This window comes from Falco naumanni, chromosome 1, assembly GCF_017639655.2.
Source record: "Falco naumanni isolate bFalNau1 chromosome 1, bFalNau1.pat, whole genome shotgun sequence".
NCBI classification, from domain to species: domain Eukaryota; kingdom Metazoa; phylum Chordata; class Aves; order Falconiformes; family Falconidae; genus Falco; species Falco naumanni.
The window spans coordinates 21,420,416-21,446,742 of NC_054054.1; positions in this window are offsets into that span (position 1 = coordinate 21,420,416).

Genomic DNA, 26,327 nt, shown 5'->3' on the forward strand with positions numbered 1-26,327 from the left:
CAAAAGCAGATTTTTTCAGAAGCAATTTACTACTTAGTATTTGAAATAAAAGCAACAGTTTTAGAATTGCTCTTAATTTTTAGAAGACCCTATATCTGAATGTCCAATTCCTTTGAACAATTGTAATATAACTACTAAACAAAACAATGTATGATTTGGTGCCAGTTTTCAGTAGATGCGTAGGCTACATTAGACCTACACTTAGGAAAATCTCACTAGATCAGGTTTGGGGCATTACTGTTTGCTGTGTTTCATGGAGGATGCTTACAGAGATAGACAGGTTAGCTTACAAAAGATCAGCCCAAATAGGTGACAGTGAAGCACTCATGTGCATAGCCTCAATGCAGTGTTGTATTGCTATTTAATGAGACACAATCTGTAAAAGAGAGATAAAGTACTGCAATGTAAATCTTGTCTGAACAGTGTACTCTAAGAAACAAGCAGGGTATTCACTTGCTTTGTTTTATTTTCAGTTTTCCAGTCATCATAATGCAAATATATATGAGCTTAAGGTTTTCAGGCTGAAGAAGTAGTCATCTAGTCAAACATTGTGTTTGTAGAAAACAAAGGTTGTTATCAAGTTAATAGCTCCTAATATTCTGAATGAGAATTTTCCTAAGCGAAGTGTCTCAATCATGTCTAAGTACCCAAAGTGTAACAGAAGTGTGTCCTTACTATAAATACGTCCAGAAGTGTGTCCTTACTATAAATACATCTCTTTCAACTTGGGGAGAAAGGAGATGAAGTATGAGCACAGTTCTACTGCACCAGTTCTACTGATGGTAGTCTGGTTTTGTATCCTTCTTTTGCAACCAAATGTCATTTGCAAAGCACTAATTCAGGCATTTCCTTTGAAGTAGCTGTCTAGTCTTCTAATCAGGTTCATTAAGTTCTGTATTCTAGAAAGCAACAAGATGTTTCAAAGAGACTACTATTGAAATTAAATGTGCAAATACAGCTATAGATACTTCATGTAAATACAGTTACAGTCCTGTTGTCAGTTTTATCTTTCATGATTTTCATGGAAAATACTGAGTTTCACCTACATTTGTGGTGCGTTTAGCACAAATTATTCTTGGTTCCCATGGACTACTGTAATCCAGTTAATATACTGAATAATTGCTTGGCAGTATTTTCATTAAAACATTGTGTATTAAATACCATTCATCTGTAAAAAGTAAAGTAAATATTATGCAGTGGGAACAAACAGAATGAGGTCTTGCCAAGTGGCTCATCCATGTGAGATACTCCATTCTATTTTCATCTCTTCTGGAAGCAAATCTATTGTCATCCAACTGATCTTACCTGTAATACTAGCAGAATGATAGCTGGGTGCTTTGATCAGTATGCGCACAGTGAATTGCAGAAGTATTACCAGAATCTACAGGCCACTCCACTCTCTGAACCAAAGACTACTGGGAGAAAGTGAGTGGGGTTTTTTGTTTGCTTGCTTTAAAATGACTTACGTAATGTTGAAATACTTAAACTCTCATTAAAGAATATAGAGACATTCACTGGGGGAGGGAGAGAAATACTGTTGAGAGAAAAAGCTGCTGTAGGAAATAAGGAATTTTGTGGAAGGTGAAGCAAGACATTCATTGCTATTATACACACTTCATCTCTATGAAGTATATATACATACACATAACAATCTTTGACCTAATAGTAGTGCCCAACTCAGCAAGTAGCTAACAGAGGTAACAAGCAATATACAAGTAAGCAGGAAGCATACGGTTGTGCTGCTAGTGCCAGAGATGGGGTAGGGCAGTGTGGAAGCACAGGCAGGGACAGGACTCCCAGCTCCAAGCTCCAACCGTGAGGTGAAAGAAGAGTTGACGTGCACATTGTAACGAAGGTGTTACAGTTCTAGGGAAAGAGTAGCACTGGGGGAAAGAGTTTGCTGGATACACATTATAACATCTGGCTTGGGAAACAAGTCTGATATGGATGGGCAGTTATCTTCAGAATTCTCCTTCACAGGCCTGAGGAAAGTGTGGTTTTGCCTGTAAATACATGCTCAGATATCTGATGTCTTTGGCTGCTACCAGCACTGTTTATCCACATGGACTGAGGAATAAGACTCAAGAGCAGATGTAGCTATTATGCTCTTTAGGTAGAGGATGGCAAAGACTGCAGATGAGATAATATTCCTATTAACCATGCTCTCCCACAGGCAAGACTATGGTATGAAGAGGCACCCTGAATACAAGCACGTAACTGTATATTGTGTCATCAGAGAAAGAAGGGACTGAGAAATAATGGCAATTGTGCTCTACTTCTGTAGCCAACAGTAGATCCAGAACCCACAAATTCACCTATCAAATGTAATTCAATTTTCCAGGGAAAATCAGTTCTGTTACCTAGGTAGTGACAAACAGAACACTGTGCATGCATTAGCCTAATGTACAACAGTTAAGGCTGCAATAAATTCTGAACTCAAAGAGAAACTGAACCTCCTGTTTCACATTAATGATTCAGACTTCATGCTGGAGGCTGGCATTTGTGAGGGCCTTTTTTTTTTTTTTTTTTCATATGTAGAAGTGTATTAGGAGGCAGAGCTTTATGCAGCACTGAATTTCATTATCACCAGTGCTTTGCAGTTTTGAAGTGCTCAGGGCTGTTGCATCTATTCACTGGGGATCCAGAGTAACAGCACCAGAGCAGCTCTACACAACCCCAGGTGCGCTTGATGCATCCCCTTAACCTTGCTCAAAGTGCGATGTTGCAGTATTTGTACAACAGGAAAAATGAAACATGATGTTGCTTGAAGAACCACAGTCTGCCACTATCCTCTCCTTTCTGGCACGTGTAGAATAATGCCCAAGAGATTTGCTGCAGTAGGAAATGGTTCCACTAACAGGCATTACCCATGGAGAGGAAAAACCCAGATGTATATGCTTCATAACTTAACTCATACCCTGCTAAACTGTGATTTCCACTTAAGTAGTGATCCTTCCTACTGGACTTAAATCTGTCTTAATAAGCAAGGAGCAATCAATCAATCACACAAACTCTTAAGCAAGGAAATTTAATATTTGAAGGAAAAAACATCATCCTATCTACTCTTGTTATGCCAAGTCTAATCATCTGGGCACTCTTTCCATCTACCAGGAATCGTGATCATTCCTCTGATTTTATGGAAAGGAAGAGGATGAATAAACTTATATGGGGCACATTTATTCCAGTAACAGACACTTCTGTTTTTTTCCTGTGCCTACTTCAATATTGTGTCAAACACTTTTATATAAACTTAAGCAGGTGAAAATGAACACTGACCTCATAGGACTACTCAGAAATATAAGCTCCATCTATATCTGCTGCACATATTTGTAAATATTAAATATATAGTAAACAATATAATTAAAAATTTTAAGATAAAACCAAAAAACAAATCACCCTTTATCCACCACCACCATCACACACCCACCCACCCACCCATTTAAATCTTAGTGATCTTGGATAAAATGATATCCCTAAAATGAATAGATTTATGAATTATTTATCAATAAGTCTTTAAGATATGACCCTTAAAAATGTTACAGCTGTTTATCTGATGTTTACATAGCTAGTAACACTATTTCATAGATACAGCCTGTAATTAGACATGGAGCAATTCTCATTTTTGAAATATATTATTCTATTTATTTCCAGAAGTAGTGAAAATTTCATTATGGAAAGTAATTTGCCTAAACAAGCTCAAAGAACAGGATCTCGCAGGTGAATTAAAATCCTCTCTTTGTGTTTTGAAATTCAAAGGGACAAACTGATGTTTCATAGACTAGCACACAATGCAAATGATTTTCTCCATTGTTGATTCTTGGCTAAGAAATCCTGAAAGGAGAACTCTGACTCTTGGTGTTTAATCAGCTTCTGGGTCTGTGCAGCTCACTATTAGCAAACATAAAGCTGCAGAAAAAAAGGGAACTTGGAAAGGAGAAAAGGAAAAAGCATTCCCAAATGTTTTTGAAGCTACGCATTTCTAAAAGCCAGTGAAAATCCATCTTATGGATCCACATGACAGCAGATCAGTTTTATCCAGTCAGAGCACATGGTGTTTGGTATTCATTAATGATTTTATGACACATTGGATATATTTTCCTCTGCAGGTATAAATACATCACTGAAGGTTTCATTTCTCAAAAAAACCCATATAGTGCATGAGGATCTAAAATTTAAGTTTGATTTATTTTTCAGCAAGCCTTTGTGCATTTCATTTTAAATGCGTTCATATTTGGAATGACATCTCAGGAAAGAAGCAGCACCTTTAGAAGCTGTCTTTCCCAACAGTCTGATCTTATACCAGACAGCTCAGTTTTTATGTTACATTAATCTTGCATCTTCCAAACACATTAGATTTATTTAATCTCTTATGAAGGCCTCACTGTTTTTAAACTCAGCATACGGTGAGCAGTCAGTAGAACTGGTCATATTGTATCAGGTTAGGCTTGGGATAGTTTTAACACAGAAAGTAATGGGATGTGAGGGCTCATGATTGTCATAGTGCTACCACAGCGAATAAACTACCTTATTGTGGATTCATTACTCATAATCTTTGGCAAGTGACACTGAAGGTCCCTCGCAAAGTCAGCAAATATATGGCCAGGGCTAATGCTGTGGAGGGATTACATGGAAAATCAGCTCACAGGGTATAGCAGAAGGCTCTCTAGCCTGTGCTCTCCCAGGACTCCAGCAGATATTTGCAGACTGAAATAGGATACACAGATTTAAATTGCACCAAACTGTACATAAAATCAAGAATCTCTTGAATACACCAAATAAAATAAATCATTTCAGAAACAAGTTGTGCTGTTTTCTGTGTGGGCAGGAAGGGAATAAGAGAGCAGGACCATACCAGGGGAGCTGCCTGCTGTGTTGTGTATGAGAGTATTTGACATCTAAGCCAGACTTACACCACAGTATTTTGACTTCTTTGATATCTGAAGATAGGAAGAAGCTGGGGTAGATGCTCAGTTCCATTAGTAGCGCAATCACTGTAGTTTATTCACCCAAAGGCAACTGACTGTTCTCCCCATCTGAGGGGAAATTTCCTCTTGGTGTCATGCAAAATAGCACTTTTCTGAGCTGATAATTTGAAAATATTACCCTTGACTTTGTTGTTGGTTAAGCTTCCTGTTAAAAATAGCTACTTTTATTCCAAGATAAAATATTTATGTATTTCTCACTTGTTACATAAACCTGTCGTCCCATTGCTTTAATGTGACCTAAGCCACAACTATGACCAATCCTTCCTGGATTAATTCAGAAAGTGGAATCTTCCTTTAAAATTTCCTGTCAGCAAGACCCAACAGAGGAAACAAATGTATCAAGCAAGCTGACACACTCTTTTATTACTACTTCTAGTTTTCGTTTGCTCAGGAGACTAGATTATTCATGATCTAGAACTCTGGAATACCCCTGGTAATAAATCTCGCATGACAGAGGTAGACACATCTCCATAGTCATAAAAACACCAGACATGATCATAAACAATTCAATAACGTGCCTGACTATTAGGTTTCTAGATGACATTACTATATTTACACTTTCCTGAAGTACTGGACTTTGATGTGAGCATAACTGTATTATCCAGTCAGTTCTATCTTCTTTCATAGACAGACCGTCAGAAAACTACAAAAACCTGCCTGGCAATATGCAAATGTGACCAGTACGTTTGGACTCCAGATGACTTCCCCTACTTGCGTTTTGAAGGTTTTACGTGCAGAGCTTAGGCTACAGGAGATTGAGGAATATGATCATGAGATTACTCTTTAAAGACAGTGAAGACAGCTCAAGGAACAAAAATGCTGGCCTTGTTCCTTACTTTCTTCATCAAGGTATACTACATTTTGTTATATAGTTAACATATGGTATTTGATAAAAGGATATGGCCCCAGATGCATTATTTCTGAGCTTCTTAATTATGCTATTGTTTATAAGACAATTAAGAGGACAAACATGCTCTGTGGGTCGTTCAAGAGTAATTTTCCCAAACAGAAGAGGCCGAACATGGGAGACACACAGGTCTTGCAGGAAAATTCAACAACTAGGTGACCAAAATTACATTCTTGGTAGTTATGAGCATCCAGATGGATCTTTCAGTGGTATATGGAACAGTAATGATGTGGCAAAAGGAGCCTTAAAAGAGGACACTAGTAGCTTGTTCTTCATAATGTTTTTTGGAAGGGAAATTTGTAAAACAAATTATCAGTTAACAAAATACACAAGGAAAAGAACAGTTGATTTTTCAACTCTTATTCAAATGGCAAATCCTTATACATTTGAATATTGCCACTGAGTTCACATGTGAATTCATATGTGAATACAGATACAGAATGTTAGAAATCTGAACTCCTAGCTTTCCACTTAAATACTCATAAAGAACTACTTATTACTTGTTAAAATCAGCTTATAACGTACTTATATGTTAGATTTACTCATATCAAGGACTGTTGAGCATGCCAGAATCTGCATTTGAAGAGTTACACAGGTGTTTAATTCATTTTAGAATCTCACAAGTAAAATTACAGAGGCTGTTACCACAAGGGGAACAGAGCAAGAGAAGAGAGATCATATCCTAAATTGTTGAAATTATAGGTTCAATTGTTCCTCCAAAGTTGCTTCACTGTAGCTATACTGGTCTACAGGATGTAGGAGAGACAAAGCTTGTAGATGAGGGTAACATCTGTTAGACTAGATAATATCGCTGAAAAATTAGACCAGTCCTTCTTCAAGCCTGAAATCAAAAAAGCAGACTTCAGAGCTAAATGCAACTCGAGTCTAGCACTGAAGGATTAGTGTATGTTATCAGCTGGCTTACCCTTGACAGGAAAGCTTATAACCCCCCAACAAAGCTGTAACAAGCTGTGTTGTCTTACTCTTGTGTGATATATTTACCACAAAGTTACCAGATAAGTAAAAATTTTGAGAAATATTTGTGATTTGTGTAACAATCAAATAGAGTAGGCATCCTAATAGTTATTTCATTATTTTCCAGTATTATTTTTAGAGTTTTAACTACAGCAATCTTCGGAGCAACATGTACCATACGAAAATGCAGATTTCCAAGTTTCATAGTTTCTGATTCTTTCCTGTAATAACACCATCTGGTAGCTTAGCTATATACAGTGGCTGAATTCACAAAACAGGCATCACTGACCTTCAGCAGTGAAACCAAACACTTGCAAACAATAGAAAGCATCTCAGCACCCCAGGGAATGTGAAACCCGATAAGCTACACCTTCTGTTGTTTCCTTTAGTATTCCTTACAAGAAAGAAACAATGTCCACTTACAGTATAGTCATACTGACTCCTAGGCCAAATTCTATTACAAAACTGTGCCCATTGAAAAAAATTCAGTAAAACCATTTAACTGCTTTGTAGCAGCAGGAACTTCAAGACCTGTTCATTTTCCTTACATTAATTAAAATTTAAAATCCATCGGGGATACCTGTCAATCACTGCTTGTACACAAACTCCTCAAAGCCAAAAAGTTTAAAGAAAACTTTTGCATTGCCCTGTAACAGGAGGACTGTTACAGATGTACATCAATAAATGTATAGTTACATGTACACACACAGGCACTACATATTCAGCAACATAATTGAATGAGAAACAAAAAAATAGAAAAAAATATTTTTTTCTATACTAGAGACTTCAGAATTAGAAGAACTCTGACAAGTAGCAGACCATACTTATGCACATTCCCTCTGCAATTTTAAAGCTATGAAACTGGAGACTTCTTTATAAATTCATGCTTATTTCTGTTCTGTTATTCCTGGTTAATATGAATAGTTTCTACTTTAAGTAAGTATGTTCTTCTAATTCATGTTTTAATGAAACTTCAGGCCACATTTGAAGTCTCTTTTTTATGTTTTTGGTTTAGCCCAGATCCTGCCTGACCTGAAATACTGTCACAGAGGGTATCAATGGCTATATGAGTCACATTTTGGTCTGAGAAAAAATAAAGTAACATGAACCAAACTCTTAGCAGTTTTAAAAGATTCAAAATGGTAATTTAAAAGGTGAATAAAAGCATAAGTAGATTTTACTGATGTTTTAAGGCCACAACTAGAATGCCCACTTTTCTGCCTAAAGGGTGTAAAGATGTTGTGAATGGTACATTTGTAGGACATATGTGCCTATTTTTTTTTGTCAAACCTTAGCAAAAATGTCCTTTGAAGATGCGATGTTAATTTTAAAAAGCTGGAAGAATGGAATCATACTTAGATTTCAAATACCATGATAGTAAGTACAAGATGAAGCTGCTGTTAGGCACCTTCAGCACACAATAGTATGATTGAAAGTGGAGACCATTGGTTTAAATATCATGACTATTATCTGAAACGAATTTTAACACACTCAGACTGAGGATCAGGACTTGGCTTGATGTGCAAAGTCTAATGCCTGTCCTTATGAGGTTTCCACCTGCTGCCATTGCCAAATGGTGACTCACAAACATCACCTCAAACAGAGAGAGGCTTTTGTTGTTTTCATGATTTTGTGTTTGTCTTCCAATTACAAACATGATTTGCAAAATGAATAGAAATCTGGAAGAGATTTAAGGATTCCAGACAGACTTCCCAAAGGCATTTGGCAGTACTATGCCAGGATGAATTCAAAGTGAGAAAATCAGTCTAATTTAATTCTTATCTGGTCTTATCCAAAAGAGAGACAATGGTTGCTGAAGCTGTACTTCCACGATTATATCCTGCAGAAAGCAATTTAGGTTATTAGCACAGAGAGGACAGAAAAGCAATTTTCCAGCCTATACAGTTAATCAATAGGAAGCTCTCACTTTCTCTGGAGGGAAGGGAGAACTGTGCTTAAAGGACAATGATTCCTGAGGTGGCTTGAAAACATCATAATGGTACAAAAAAAACATTTGAGAATGGAAAAAATTGAAGAGGAGAGCTAGAGGTAATTTATACCAAGGGCTCAGGTGGCCAAGGATATTGAGGAAGCTGTCAAGGCCTACTGCACATGCCAAAAATGAAGGCCAAATTCATAAAGATAATCCACACTGCTGACTTAGCAAAACCAAATGCCTGACACAGAGATTTGTTTACAATTAGTGGGGATGTATATGTATTTGTGCTAAACTCATATCCCCATTCCTTTGGCATAGTCTTAGAAAAAGGAAGTACAGTTAAACAGATGATCATGTACATCGTATCTGTTTTCACTGGATGTAGCAGACAGCAATGTCTTTGTGTGGGCCACCATTTAAGAAGCAGTTTGCCATGAAATATGAGTTTAGACATGGGACCTCTACTATGTTATCCCCTTTCCCAATAGGCTGACAGAAAATGGTGTTAAAATAATAGAGTGCCTATCATGGTGGCAGTGGAATGAGACACCAGTCTGCATCTAGGTCTGCAAAATTATACGATGGCATCAGTGAAGCATGAGTTGACACCTACTGACATTTTATTTAACTGAAAACTGAAAACAAGATTACTGGCACCAAGTAGAATCGGATGTCAGAGTCATGGAGGATTTGCAGAAATACAGATGTGGATAAGGCTGAACAAAGCTATTATTTAGTGTCTCAGAAGACGCCAGCTCCACTAGAAAACAACACCAAACACATCTATGATGAGAGTATGTGACTGTAACATGCAATTTTGTCTCAAAAGACCTTTGCTTCAGGTTTATGAGGTTGTCAGCCCCAGTGGATATCTACCAAAGAAAACTACAGCTTCACAATGAAAGGCAGAGATAATGGCTACTAAAAGGGAGGAAAGCTGCAGTCAGGCAGGATGAGTTACTGTCCAATTAAACTGTTACAGAATACTGATATCAGAAAGGAGACTACCAAGTGCCAAAACCAGTGCAAGTCACCAAGAATATTTATTTTACATTGTTTAGCATTTTGCTTATTAGGCTAGCTCTAAGTATGTAACATTCACTGTCATATGTGTTTGAGAAGATTTATTACAAAAACTGACTTCTAATTGACAATTCAGAGGCAGTGGGAACTCAGACGCTGAATACAGAAGACAAATTGCAAGCACCTTGTCTCAGAGAGTACGTCTTTTCTGTCAAACACCATCTATATCCTTAGTTCCCTTATTGTGCATATTATCCCTGCAGGAACTCAGCTTCGTCAAAAGCAAAATCACCATGTGATTCTGGGGAAATGTCATTTAAGACCCCCCAATAAACTAGACATCTTCCAGAGAAGGAGCCAGGAAGCAAAGCTGGTGGAAAGTGTCCCCTCACCAGGCTTGTCTGGCTGGGCAGCGTGTGCGTCCCCAGTATCCTCAGCACAGTCGGGCAACTGGCAGCAGTCCTCAGCTCACATGAAATGGTGGGACTCACTCTCAAAAGGTACGACAGGCAAGACCATGCTGAGATTGTCTTCCTCTGTCTCACAATCTTGTCTATCCCAGCTGGGCAGTACTGCCTCTTTTTACAGTTTTAATTTTATTTTGCTAAAAAAGTGTATGTTTTTGTTGTTGTTGCTAACACCATCCTCAACACAAGAATAACAGAAACTGAATATCAGAAACCCTATTTTACAAGTTCCATTTTATAACTACGTAACAATATGCAGACCTAGTTTTACTTTCTTACATGAGACTGTGGCTGAGCTCATTTAACCCTATGACTATGAGGAAGCCTCCTGATTTTAATAGCATTAATAAGTGTCTAATGACACATCAGTTATACAAAAGTGCTTAAATCTGAACTGCGTTAGCAAAGAAAATGTTGGTGGGATAAAATATTTTCTTTATTCTAATTAATTTTTTTAGCTTTGCCTTGGCCCTGGCCCTGTCAATTACACTGTCAATTCTTGGCCCTGTCAATTACAGTGAAAAGTATCTCTTCTTTATGCTAAAAAGATTTCTTTTATGATGGCAAACTGTCGATTTTTGAATAACCAAACTGAGTAAGATAGAAAAAGAATATTGTATTAATGGAACGAGGTGAATGATTTTGTTGAAATTAATGTACTTTTTACAGAATTTTAATTAAGCTGCTGTTACTCTGATTTTCTTCAGTGCTGTAAAATCTAGTAAGTACTCCATTCAACTTGCTTTTTGTGCGTGTGTTGAATAATCCATGGCCATGTATATAAAAATAACTGAGTGAATTTCTTACTAAGATTTGTATAAAAATGTTTAACCTAAGAGTGATGTTATAATTGCTTGCTTCCTATCATAGCAAGTGTCTAGTTTTTCTAGTCTCCTCTGAATATCTGATTAATGAATAAATATAACTTAGTTATTTACTGATAGTTTCGTGTTGAAATACAATATTCTGGAGATTTTTTTATTTATGACTACTCTACATTAATTTTATAAGTTAAGACACTGATGTTTGTTATCTCTAGGCCCAGTTTAACTGAATCCTAAAAACAAGTTAGACACATCTTCATTTACTGCCTTGGCCTGCAGACCTCATGGTGCCTCAAAAGAAACCCCACAAGATTTTAAAGTCAAATAAATAGGCTTAATTTATATTCTAGTCTAGTCCCTAATCAGATCACAGCAGAAGATTGATACAATTGTGGTATTCTCAGTAATTAGTGGTAAACGGGATATTTTTACTTTTTTATGTTTCTAATGCTTAAAAAAAAAAGGGTGGACAGGAACTGTCAACCTTGCAAAAGTAGATATACTTGGATTTAGCTGTACTGTTGTCCCAGATGTCCTGCATGTACTATTCAGTCTTCTAAGGTAAAATTGTTAAAAAACCAATACAGTCAAGGAGGATATCTGATATGAAAGGTAAGCAGCCTGTTACCTTTGTGCTTAATTGTCCAAACACTATGAAAAATAGAGAACAGAAATTTTGGATTTAAAGCATTGTATAAGCAGTTATCTAGTGGCGGTAGCAGTTTCTGTTGTTGTAGTGCTTGTGGTACTTGCAGTAGCAGCAGCAGTAGTATTTACCTCTTTGGAATGTTAGAGACAAGGTAAGGAGATGCAATCTAGATTAGGAATCCTTATAGAACTGGATTTATAATGTCTGAAATTTTGTGTCATAGATCCACCCTTTTATATGCTGTAGACTTCTTTCTTGGCAGAGAACCAAGTCTGCTATTTATCTTTACCTGTCCATGTTTCCTTGCTACGCAACATACCTCACAAAGGGATGGGCTAGCGTGAAGATTTCAAATTCAGGATCATTTAAAAAAAGACTTCACACAACCCTCATCAAATCCTTCGGAAATTATGGTTTTGATACATAAGGGGCATAGACACACCCCCAACTCCTCTTTTGACCACAGACTTAAGGACTCCTTCTGTCACTGAACTGAATTACAGCTTCCATCAAATACTAAATGCAAGTTTTCAAACAGATTATATTTTTTGCAAGGGTTCATCTATAATAATAGGAATTGCCATGTTGCTAGGTTTCCATTCTCTTTTCCATGCAATTGTCAATCAAACTACTGCTTTATGTAAAGAATTGTAATTGTTGTAATCAAATACAACTTAAAACTTATGCTAGGTGGTATGACCTTACAACAGAACCTCTCTCAAAGCTAAACCAAACTCTTTTGTCAGTGCTTTTCTTATGAAGCCTAGTTTTCATTGGGTTTCCAATTTATTCATGAGTGTTTATCCAAACTGCAGATGCATTTGTGCATAAATATTATTATAACATGGTTATTTTATATTGAGAAATATGAAGGTAATCAGTAATGTAATGAATTGAAGGTGAGAGCGATTACACATTTTTACTTGGTTTGTACTTATACTTGTAAGTATCTCTGCACATAGACTTTCCTTCCTGCTTTGGCACACTGGCTTACGAAACCTTGATTATTCCCTGTCTTTGATTTCAAATCCCATTCTAATAGGTTATTGTAGGATTTCTATTTCCACTGTTGTGAAACTGCCAAACATTTAAAGCATAAAGTGATTTTTAGATGGAGTAAAACTGTCGTGTTTCTGGGTCTGTAGTATTTCTCGTGTTCCAAAATCTATCAATTTATTTTTTTCATATATATCCAAAATCTGAATTCATGTGAACAACAATATTAATTCTCAAAGTAAACCTCTTTAGACCCCCAATCTAAAAAAGGTGCACTGGACACATGAATTCAGGAGTTTCTAAAACCTAAGTGAAAACTGGAAGAATGAAAACCATATTACTTAAAACCAAACCCAAAAATATTTTTAGCCTGCTTCCTTTTTTTTTCAGTTATAATACATGGCTTTGAAACAAGTTGTACTTTTTTTCCCCAGTACATACCATATAATTTGTCTTTTATTTGTAATTTTCTTTTTCTAATAAAACAAATTGCTATGAATATCAGGTTACAAATTGTGGGTTTGGGAAAAAAAAATTTCTTATGGGAGAAAATTCCAGGAATATTTTAATGCAGCTGGATATGGAAATATCGACCACGTCCTGGAAAATTTAGTGTATTGCACACAGTAGAAATCTAGTTTTTCAGATTACATGATATTATGAAAAAAAATAGCACTCATAAGCATTTAAAAGCTAGCACAAGTCAAAGCATATTTTCAGTTCCGCTATCTAAATTAAGTTAAAATTATACTTGCAGGTAAATACTTCTACCTATACATTTACATGTCAAAATAATAGTTCCTATAATGTTGTTTCAAAGTCTAGAGCTATGGTTTCTGAACAAAAATGTTTCATAAAGTAATGTGGTAATTGGAATAGCTAATATTCTTCTAAATGTTAGAACAGTATTAATGTATGAAAACTTTTGGATGGACAACTGGAAAAAAACCAGCAAAAGCAACAGACGAATGGTAGTCAACTTTTTTTCTTCTCCTACACAGCAAATTGTCCACTTCTACAACTGCTTACATGGAAATTGCATAAGAAAATTTGAGATAGTGAATTTGTAGAAGCATAGCATAGTCTGCTCATACATCTATGCATACAACTGCAATATAGAAATATTGTATACTAAGGGTTATTAATATACTATTATATAATATTACAATATATTAATATATAATTAATATATAATATATTTGATGGTATGTTTAATATATTTTCTTCTTAAATAAATTATTTCTTCTTGTAATTTCTTCTGAAATTCACTGCTGATCAAAGTTTCTTCTAAAAAAATCTGTTTCATCAAACTGGACTGTGATTTGGCTGCAAAAACAATTACAGAATTTCTGGGAAATATATAGGCATGTAGGTGGTGACTAGGGCCTGAGGCCTGATGAATAGTAAACAGTGTAATGAATAGGAAAATCCCCATTGCTTCTCCTTTTAAATAAGTTTATGTGTGTGTGTCTTCCCTGACTATTAGTTCTTCTCCTAGCCCTTCCAACCCTTCCTGCAGTGTTCTTCCACCCCTTATTTGATTTGGCTGTTGCATATTTTACTTTTTTGTTTAATCTGTTTTCAGCAGGATTTGTATCTTGCAGGCTTTTCTCTGATAACAACTATAAAAAATGTGATAGTGATGAACTTAATGAGGAAAAGCAGCTTCTATTTATATTAACAGCATATTACAGGTGCAAAAATAAGCTTTTACAATACTTCCAAGTCAGGTTGTTTTTTAACACTGACATTGATGTAAACCAGAAGGGTAATGCTGACATCATGCAACCTGTGCTCTAAGATTCAGAGAGCCATTGTACATGCCTTGTTCTACCCTGCAAGAGAAAACTCAGCCACAGAAGAGTGTCTTATGTATGGCAGTATGCCAAAGCATTCTGTATCTTCTTTCTCATCAAAGAAAGTTAGAAACAGAACATAGGAAAACAATACAGTTGGACTTTATTTTTCAGTTGGGGGTAGAGAAGTAAGGCAATAGGACCTAGTTCAGAACTCCAACAGAAATATCAATAAAGTTACCATGTGACACGTGGTCCACAGAATGACAGAATGGTTGAGGCTGGAAGGCACCTCTGGAGGTCATCTGGTCCACCTCTGTTGCTCAAGAGGGCCACCTAAAGCAGGCTACCCAGACCCGTGTACAGATGGCTTTAGAACATATCCAAGAATGGAGACCACACAAGCTCTCTAGGCAACCTCTGCCAGTGCTTGGCCACTCTCACAGTAACAAAGTGATTTCCTGAGGCTCAGAGGGAACCTTCTGTGTTTCAGTTTGTGCCCATTGCCTCTGCCCTGGCCACCACTGAAAAGTCTGACTCCATCTTCTTTATACCCTTGGTTCAGGTTTTTTGTGTTTTTATCTTTTGGCTATTTTTCTTTTTCTAAGGAGCATGGAACTTTTGAAGGCCCGCCTAATTCTCTCTGTTTATTAATAGATGGATTAGATAGAGATGCGTGGTCTGAGGGGGACTGCCAGAGTTACCCCGCTTCAGTTTCAGTACAGTTCCTGCACATTTGACAATTACCAAGTGAATCGCTAATCACTAAGTCCACATGATTTAACCAAGAAGGACTGTTAATGTAGTCTTCTCATGTTGTGCTATTTTGTGGGTTTAAAGGTAGTGCAATAAAGAGACTTGCAAGTTCAGTTTCTTTTATAAGAACTACCAGGTCATATTTCTCCCAGTTTACCTCATAACAAATACAATTCCTGAAAATAATTGTCCAGTTTTTCACATTAGAGGTAGTGAAACACTGGAACAATACGTCCAGGGAATTTGGAAACTTTTCATCCTTAGAAATATTTAGGACTTGACTAGTCAAGGCCGTGAGCAAACTGATCTAGCTGTCTCTGTTTTGAGGATGAGGTTGGACTACATGACCTCCAGAGAGCCAACCTAATTTCTTTGTTATTTTGTGGTTCTATTCTATCACACCTCATACCATCAAGAAACCCCCTGTGCTAGAAAGGAAGTTCATAACAATTAATATGCAATTATCATATTGTAAATTCCCAGGTACCTATGTTACCTTCTACATTAGCACCAGAAAAAGAACAGATGTTTATGTTATCACAGCTGAAAGCTGTGTTCCTCAATGAACAGCAAAAAGCAAAGTCATTATACTAAAATCCTTAATATATAATACAAATAAAGCATTGCAGAATTAAAAATTGTTTGGAATCTAAATATATTGTATTATTACTGCAGCCCAGAATTGTAAATGCTACAGCAACACCATTTTTTAAGGTGTGTAAGCAGTTCAGTTATCAGAGGCCCTGCTACCTGACTTTTTTGCCCTACACAGCCTGAAAGAGAGGCATATTGTTCCTAGTGCAAACAACATAGATTTATAACTATATATTCTAATCTTAGGAGGTCTAGCATGGATATGAATATATGCACAGGTCTGACTAGAGCGAATTATTAGCAGTTTTTAAAGGCAGAGATCGTTTCAGGACAGGAAAGGCATAGTTGTCAAAACCAACATATTTTCACAATAATTTTAAAATAATAAAGAAACAATTAGGAAGACAGCAAAGCATTTGTTCAAAATGTTTCACCTTCCACAAGAACAACTAGGCTTTCTTTACTTTTCTCCCTCAGCAAACAAAAACATATACAAAACCAATTCCTTTTAGTCTCTAAATTCTGAACTATAAGAAAGCACAAACTGTAAAATGGAGAGAGAAACAGATCTACTCTTAAAAGTTAATTTAATTCTGGTAAAGCCTCCATTCCATCTGTCAGCAGGAATATAGTGTTCTGTGATACCACAAAAACGTGTAAAAAGTAAAATATGCTCTTGAAAATTATATTAAGCTTATGCTTGAAAGGTGAAATACTTTGTGTGTGATGCTCGAGTAATCAGGCTCTGTGGTACCTACTCTGAAGAGAGACTGTAGGCACAGAGCTTTGTAAGTGACCTGTCTACTGTGAAGGGGTCTGAATTCAGCTACAGGGGGATCCTGCTGGTGCTTTTTTGGTGCATGCACTTCACCAAGTGGTGCAAAGATGGAAAAGACTGGAGTTTGGTCCGGTGCTCCATCTTGGAACTGTAATCACAATGCAGGCTTACTACCAATGAAATTCACTTGGTTGCTTCTCTCGCACACTCACTGACAATCTGAAGCTAGTACAGGACACAAGCCTTTCATTACTAACAGGCCTCCATGCATGCCCAGGGAAAAAACTGCTGGCGGACATTATGTCCACCTGGTGACTGGTGGTAGATGATGCTGCAGGACAGGACTTCCACGTTGACTTCATTAGGAAGCAAACAGCTTTAAGTGTAGCCATAGTATATTCTAGGGCACGCAACATGACTCCGAACTATAGAAACAAGTGGATTTAACACCTAAAAAGAGCTGCTGCAAAGTATTAAATCAGTAGTTTAGATACAACTATTTTACTCTCTCACATTAATCTACATAGAGGTTATTTTGGCAACATGTAGAAAATACAACTATTCAGTTGTGTTGCCCTGAGCAACTTTATTAATAGGTATGTGGTATTCAGTAGGTAGGTAGGTAAAATTAATGCTGAATGGAAATGTTTGGGGTCTGGTGTTTTCTGACAAAAAAAAAAAGTATTTATTTATAACATACATAAAATCCAATTCCTGTAAACTGTCTAGAAATCAAGCAAGAGATTTTCTGATTGCTATTGCAGGTATCTTGTCAGTGAACAAACTAAATCCAGAATACATGTTACTTACACAAAGGATCACGCTACCGTGTGTATGAATGGTTCTTTGGTGTGCATAAAACAATGTGTTAGTTACTTGCTTCTGAAATTCAGACAAAGAAAGTTAATCAGGTTACAGTTTTGCCTACATCTTGTGTTATGGCCAACAACTGATATTTCTACTGAAAATGGACAAATTACTTTTTACACTGAACAGGAATATGATAGTTCTGTAACATATAGTTTATACATGGTTTCATCCAACCCACAATGTTGCAACAGTATACAATTGTTTGGAAAGATTTAAAAAAAAACTATGACATAATTTTAAGAAATAATAAACAACATCCTGCATGATTTTCAGCCTATTATTGTTCTACATTAGTGGTCTTAAGCCCTAGCATGTGTGCCACTGTGATTTGTGCTAGACATGTTTTCCTTGAAAAATCTGTAATCCCAGTGGTTAAGAAAAGCTATTGAGTTCATAGATTGGGAACTCGACTACAGAGAGATTTGGGTACAATTTCTAAAACAAGTGATTTAGCACTTTTGCCCACTGCTTTCTGAGTATATAAATGTCTTTCACAAATGGAACTTAATTACATTAGAACACTTAATTTCTCAAGAAGTTTCATGGGAATAATAAAATAAGGAGCTAAACTCAGATCTCCTGCAATTCAATCAGTTCACTATCAACCTATTGTTTGCTAGTGAATGAGAACCAAGAGATGAAACAAACTAGCACTTATGAATATAACTGCAATGAGGAGAAATATAAGAATTAAATAAATCACAGATATAGTGAAAACTAGATCGCATTTTTAAATTATTTTTATCATCTGAAAGTTCTAGTAGCAATCAAAATAAAGAAATAAAAGTTCACACTGTTTCTTACTTTGTATGAACTGTTTCATTGATTGCAGGGCTCTAGAACTGAAAAATTAGTTTGCTTACTGTAGCACTTTCAATGAATCATGTTTAAGGTGACACTGTGCTATTATACTACAAAGTCATGTAGTAGAGAAACATAATGACCTATCTTGTAATCTTAGAGTTTTCAATGGACTATCCTCATACAGCAGTAATTTGATATTTTGCAGTTTTAAAATGTAATTGAAAGCATTTTTATTGGACACATTCTCATTACATAGCCACACAGCCTTCATTTGATAAAGCTGTTTAACAGCAGACTGAAAATGAATGATCAGTTAGAAGGGAAAAAAACACTGATGAAAAAAGGAAAATAAAAAGCTTGGAAAAATTTTAATCACTGTAAATTTTGAGATAATGATATTGCTTTTCAAAGTATTCTGATATTATTTTTTTTTCCAGCGTTCAAGACTCTCTGTATTACATGAAATGCTTTGCTGCAGTTTTGCAAGGTTTTCCTAAAACTTAACTTGGCAGTTTACTGACAATAGCACTGTCTCACTTTTCCCATGTGCTACCAGCCTTCCCCTTTTCCCTATCTGTTTTCATTCACTAACAGTGCATTTGATACTACAGCCTTCATGACAGTTCTGAGCAGCTCTATGAAGTACTTACAAAACTACAAGTTTAGCTGTTTTTCTGTTTTGACACTCTCTGCATCTCTTACCTCTCTCTGCAATTTTTCTTCATGTTTTTCAGCTGTCCTGCCTGATTAGGCAAAGGAGCTGGCACTACTTTTATGCCTGAAACTCCCCATGAATGAAGTGGAAGTTAGGTGTTCTGTAATTAAGGATGATGTGCATTTCAAATTCAAAAAATTGGCCTAATGTCGTAAGAACTGGCTGGATTTGACAAATGGTTATGTACTGTGATCCATTTACCTAACATCAAACAGAACAGGATTATGCCACTAATTCAAAATAGAAAACTTTAAACTGCATATTTTTCTAGTAGAATAACAAACTACCATAGATAAGAACCCCACAAGAGGGATCAAAAATAAACAGATTCAGAGACCCATCATACTTTTTTTCCCCCTAAACTGTTTCTCAGCCAAGGCTGTTTTTCTACAGCAAAGCAAGTCATTGGAATTTTGAATTCTAATTTTTTGCTAATCTCTATACTCTAAATCTTCCTCAGTTTTGTTAACTTGTTTCAGCAGTTCCCAAGAGACCATTCTGATTTCCACAAGCATGTTCTTATACTGATTGATTCAGAGACAATAGAAAGAAATGGTATAAAACCAAATGGCTTCTAGTAGAAAAGTAATATTTGTTGCTGTAATTAAGGACAACCTTCTCTCACTTAGTAATAAAGTATATTTAGATTTTGTCAGTAACTGGCAAATGAACAAGCAAATAAAATGTACACATTTTTCTCTTGAAGTGGCATGTCTTATTTGTTCTAGAATACCTCTGTCTTATATTTGATATGGTGGTGATGAATAGATTTAGGGTGCTGGGAAGCAGAACGAAAAAGAAAATTACCAAATAGGAATTCTTCTGCTTATTTGAGCAACAGAAATGTAGACAATGCCTCAGTCTTGGTTTCAAGTTTAGTTTAGTTCTTTTGCAATACATATAATTTCCTCTGATGCACTTCCCATTTTTTTCTTATTACCTGAAATTACTGTAGTCACCCACTGCCATTTCAGTCTTCTGTGGTCTAAATGTTTTTGCTTTGTACTGCTTTTTCATTTGATCTATATGTATTTTTTTCCTTCACCTCTTTCTTCACTACAATGTCATGGCTTAGACTGGAACTCTAAAGAGGTCTTCAGAAATGCTTTATCAGTAAACTGTATATCCCTCCTGGTTTCATTAATGGAGACAGCTGTCAAATAGTATTTTTCCTGTTACATTTCTTTGTGATGTTTCAAACAGTAAAGAATATAAGGAATTTATCTAGTAATTTCAGTTTTTAAAGCAGAAAAAGTGGTATTAAATAATTAATGATGACTACCTTTGAAATTACAAAAACCAAGCTGCATATCAAACAAAGTTCCTTTTTTTTTTTTTTTTTTGAAATGGTTTATTTAAGGGAGGAGAAACAAAGTAATAACATTAGTAGTTACAGAAGACACAGCACTGGAGGATACAACTGTACAAACAGCACACAATGGTCTCCATCCTGAGTGCTTCATATTAACTTTCAGGATATGTGGATGAATTTACACTAGTAATCAAGTCAACAGATCAGAACTCTCTACTTAAATAATGCCTGTGACATCATTATGGGGGGTTACTACTGACTCATTTAAGTGTTTGCTCAGAACAGACATTTGCCAAAACAGCCAGATTCTAGATTTCACTCATACATCAGGGTTCCTGGAGATCCTGATACAGAAGGTGATGCTTCAAATGTTATTCAAATCTGTATCTTATTATGTCACATGTAATTTAAACAATCCTCTGGAAAGGAAATAATGAAGGATTCAGAAACAGCCTCAATATAATGGAATATAAATATAACATAGTATAGATATTGAAATCCTGTGTTTGAGAAGCAGTATTCATGTCATAATTTTAAGAAGCAATATCTGGTATCTACTTTCACCAAATTCTGACTGATTTTGATTTTTTAAAGATTTTTGCTAATAATGGGCTACATGGTCAAATGAACGAAAACAGGAAAACAAGGAAAAGGCAAAGTTGTAGAGAGCAAAAAAGCCTTTGGTACTTACTGAAGAAGGAAAAAAGAGAAAATACAACATTAGTAGAAATATCATAACGTAAGAGTAGTTTTAAACTTTGGGAAAAAAAATATTTACTTGTATTTGCCAACTAATTCTCTTGGTAACAGCTTTCCAGGAAATACTGTTGACACAAACTAACAGATGAGAATAAGCAGTCTGAGCAGTCTGCTACTGCTCCTCTGACGGATTTCATGGAACAGTTCATTATGAGGAGGAAGATGGCAACTGAAACAAAGTCTGGAGACCACATGAAACAGGAATGAAAGATGATGATCACTAAGGAAGATTTAGGAGGCTTCTACTCTATTTAAGGATCTTAAGAATTAGTCAGTTACTAAAAACATACGTGTAGTTTTCATTTTCACAATGTAAAATGACTTGCTGCAATGCCCTCAAACTAAGGGTAGACTAATAAGGAAAAGGGGTTTTGGCCAAGGTTAATTAAAGCGATCTTACCCAAGGCATTCCAGACTTTTCAACATGAACAAGTATGATATATTTTCTCTATACGTGTATACAATTTATATGCATTTCTTCTTTACTTGAGGAACAAGGGTAATGTTGCCTGTGCAGATCAGACTCATTGCCTATGCGTAAATCTACCGTGCATTGCTAAGAACTGCAATATATGCCCCACGCATTGATCAACCCCATTCCAGGTAATGTGTGCTCAATGAACATGTGTCAAATTTATAGTGATGGCTTGAGTATCGAATTATCCAGCAATTGTGGATGCCTGTAAATTCAAATGGTCAGAAAGTATAAGAAGAGTAATAGCCTAATATCCAAAAGTTGGGGATGCCAAGTCTACAACCCTCTTTCAGTGCAATTGGTGCAAACTCCTTTTTAGGAAGAATCACAATTGAAAATAAATTTACTTCTGTTTATTTGGAGGGGGTGGGTGAGACACTGTATTATTCTGAGAAATGTATTTAAGCTTAGGAATCTTTGCCTATAAAACATTCACAGCTGAAATCAAATACTTCTCATATCACAGTCAAAATTATCAGATAGTATTAATTAAATCTTGCTCTTCTATTAATTTCTTTTCCTTTAATGTTCATATACTGATTAATTAATTTTAAAGTATGGCCCCATTTCCATATGAATTTATTCATTGGCCCTACAGAGTCAAAAGAATACAGAAGTGGATCATTATTTCTGATACATATATCGTCTATTCATTTCACATGTAGATTTGACTGTGGTAATTTTCTAAGATATACCTGTAGCATTTTACAAGTAATATTTTATACTGCTATGGTAAGATTACTTAGATGTCTTCCCATTTGGCTGCAGACTTTAGATATAACTACACTGTGCACTGTTCAAACCAACGAGAAATCTGCAAGTATTGTATTTTTTTATTCAATAGAAGTCATCCTACTCCAGTAATTGTAAGAAATCCATAACACATGTCTGAATTCTGTGTTTGAGATTCATAATACCCATCTTACTGGCCATGCTAATGCACCTAAATAAATTTCTATTGAAGTCAATCCTTATCTAATTTCTCTCATGCTACTGAGCTTTCCTAATAACACTTCTTTTGATTAGTGCCATAAAAATAACAGTAGCATGACTCACATTCATAATAGCACACATTTCTAGCTAAAGTTTTCAGAGTAATTTTGATGGATTTGTGTAGCTAGTTCTCTTGACTCTTACAAAAACACAATTCCTTATATTCAGCTAGTCACAGTTTAAAGTTTTTGCATTGGCGTTCACGAATATCATATGCTTATTCAGTTAAAATGATCAAAAAAATACACTTACTAGGTACCTCTCTTTATCAAATACTTCCAACACTAATAAAATTTCTCCAGCACTCTTCAAAGGAAAAAGCAGTTTGTCTGCAAACATCAGGCCGTTCTACCATTGCTAAAAACCAAACTGAATGGAAGGAAGAAATGGGAGAAATGCCTCGTCTTGCCTGTGAAAGCACTAATTGTACTTTGTTTATTGTTAGTAATATTTTTTCACCTCAAGTTACAAAGATAGTTCTTAGGAACACATTGGTAGAATGCATCACAGGTTTTGTAAGTTGCACAAAGTTTCCAAAGGGTAGCTATTCCTGAAGTCCATGTGAGTTTTATCTTAAGGGGAACTTCCATGAAACATAAGGATACATTCAGAGCTGGTGGAAGATATATCCCTAACACACAGCAAGTAATTCTGTAACTCTTCTTTAATCAACCACTCAGTAGAATTACGGAAAACATTGTGCTTAATAATTTTTTTATGTACCAAGCAAAAAACTCATAATACTTTGACTACAAGACATTCACTAAAAATCACTCATGTAAGAGCCCAGTTTTAAGTCTGAGGGACTTTTTATTAGACTATTACAGAAGCTGTACAGATGCCACATAAAAGGATGTCCCAGAAACTTGCACGTAAGTGCCTGAACAGCTGAGCTCCCTGAGCTGGTGAAATTGTGCAGACTTGCCTTTGGTATCAGCCCAGAAAGAGCCAACACTTTAGCTTTAAGATTAGATTGGCAAGCAAAAACTGTGGTACAATGGAAGACATGCCCTTTCTCATTAGAAAAAGAGATTTTAAATGACTCACCTTGCAGACCCAGCCAACATACCAGTGATCCTTTTACACACCTAGCACTTCTCATGAAAAGAAGAAAGAGGCCCTGAGTCAGGAAAGTGGGCACATATTGGCTGACCTTACAGTTGATACTGTGCACCAAAAGTGCTGGTATCCTGACCCATATTGTAAGACTTGACTGGGGGCTGTGGAAGACCCACCATGCAATAACAGCCCCATAGTGGCCTCACTTGTTTTTTGAGGAAGCGGCTTCTTTGCTTGACACTTCTCCAGCATTTGCTAATACATGCACTGTACCTTTGGCTCTTTTCTAGACTGAAGATGGGCTCATGAGTGTTTCCTAAATGGCTGATAGCTCATAACTGGGATAACTTTCATGTTAGGTTCTCAGAAAAATTCTCAACAGAATCATCAATGGGAGAAGAGGAAGAACTAAGAGCTTCTATCCTTCCTGCTGCTTAAACCCCTCAGGAGGCAACATGTATTACTTTCAAAATCTGTATGCATATGTTCCTACTCTTACAGGTACATTTTAGTGTATAAATGAGATGCATACATGAGGCATTTTAAGTAATAAATTGATAATTGTTCTAGTGAATGAAAATATCCTATTGTACTGAATAAACTGATACATGTGCACACATATTTGTAATACAGTATTTATAATACAGTAAATTTATTCTGTAAAATTACTTTTACTGTATCTGCTTTTAATTTCTATCCTTAGATCTAGAGACAGCTGCAGAAATTAACTGATTCAGTAGACACAATAAAGCATTTCAATCTGCAGCATTAATTTATCAGCATAACCGCTGCTGAAATCCAGCTTGGCTATCCTGACATTCTTTCCAAATACATATATATATATAATATAAATATATAAAAATACATATAAATATATACATTGTCTAAATATACTCACATGGTTTTCCCCTCTGAGACATTTCAAACACTATCCCCTCCCTTTTCAAAAAGATATCTTGGAAAACACAGAAAGTGAAAGAGACGCAGAATATTTTAAAAGGCTTTATCTGAATTCAGATAATATTGCTGAGTATTTAGGAGAAATCATTAAGGAAAAGGTTTACTCTATTTTCTGTTTAGAAAAAGAAATCCTCAGGACATGAGGTGACAGTGGTCCTGTAGCAGCATTATCAATATACATTCAACAACAGTTTTATGGATATATGGTCTTGCAGCTTCTACTTTATTTTAGTATGAACTCTTTGCCTCCCTAATCTGCTGCAAGGGCGAGAAAATGCAGTGATAAATGGTACACACCATCATAAATGTACCCAGATTCTGACAAGAATACTCTTTGAAGTCACTGGTATAAGTTATACTTTCTCCATAGAGATAAAGTCTTAGTACACGATACAATGTCCTCCTCTCTGTGCAAGTCCTTGATGTTCAATAAATAAGAAGGTGAATTTTCTCAGTCAGAGATATAAAAATAGTATGTTGCACCTATGCAAGGAGCAAATGATTTTTTGAAAAATTGGGCTCTTAAATTCTATTATGTATAACAATTCTTGCCATCGTAGTTCATCCATCCAGATAAAATGGTACCTATTTCCTCTTTAAATGTCAAATATGTAATATATATTTTGAAATAGAAAGGATACCTTAGGGCACATGTTAATGTACTCCCTTCAATTACATTTTATGATTATGACCTTTATTCCAACAATAATTTAATGTTTTAATTAAATTTGCAACCATTTTCATTGCTGCAAGATGTCCTTCATCTCTCTGTACTGTAATTTAATGAAGTGATTTTCAATCACAATCAGCAATATCTAACAATAAATTTTAATACCATTTTTCAGGAGTCTAAGAGGATCTTTCATGTTTAAAAACAAACTTCATATCAATGCCATGGCAACAAATAATTCCATCCTTTACTGTAACCAAAGAATACACATTTTAAGTTTTGTCAGCCAGCTCTTGAGATGCGTAATATTAAATGTTTCTTCAAAAAAAAAAAAATCTAATGAAAAGGCCTTTAATTAACAGAGAGAAGAAAAAAAAAAAAAAGGAATTAAACTCTTCCAGATGTGATAGCACCTTGGAAAAGAATCTTCATTGGTAATGACAATGTCTCTTAAGTTTGATTTATGACTGTTTCTTATTAAAAATCAGAATTCGGATGCAGGTTACTGACTTCAGTGTTCATATACTTTTACTACTTCAAATCTTCAAAAATTAATTTGCTGGGAAAATATCCATTGACATTTGAAATAATAATTATGTTTACACAGCTTCTGACAATATTATGGTACTTCTTATCCTGGACATTCAGGGAAGGAGTAACTTATGCAGTGAAGAAGATTTCTGGAAATGGACTAGAGCAGAACAGATAATTGAAGCAACAGGATCAGGGCTAGGATAATGGATATCCAAGGTAATACTTATGCATTGAACCAAACAAAATGTTTTTACAAGAAAATGTAAATATTAATATTCTCTAGCAAAGCCTCAAAGACAGAGAACACCGTCGCTATGACTGGATTATTTCAGTTGCTCTGGGAATTGAAAGAGGAATCTTAATCAGCTGTATTTGTGAGAACTGCAGTTGACTGGCAATTTCTCTGCAAGGCATTTGGTCACCCAAACTTTTAAAATAGATCTGAAGCAACCATGTTATTTGAAAGTTCCCTCTTATAATGAAAGGC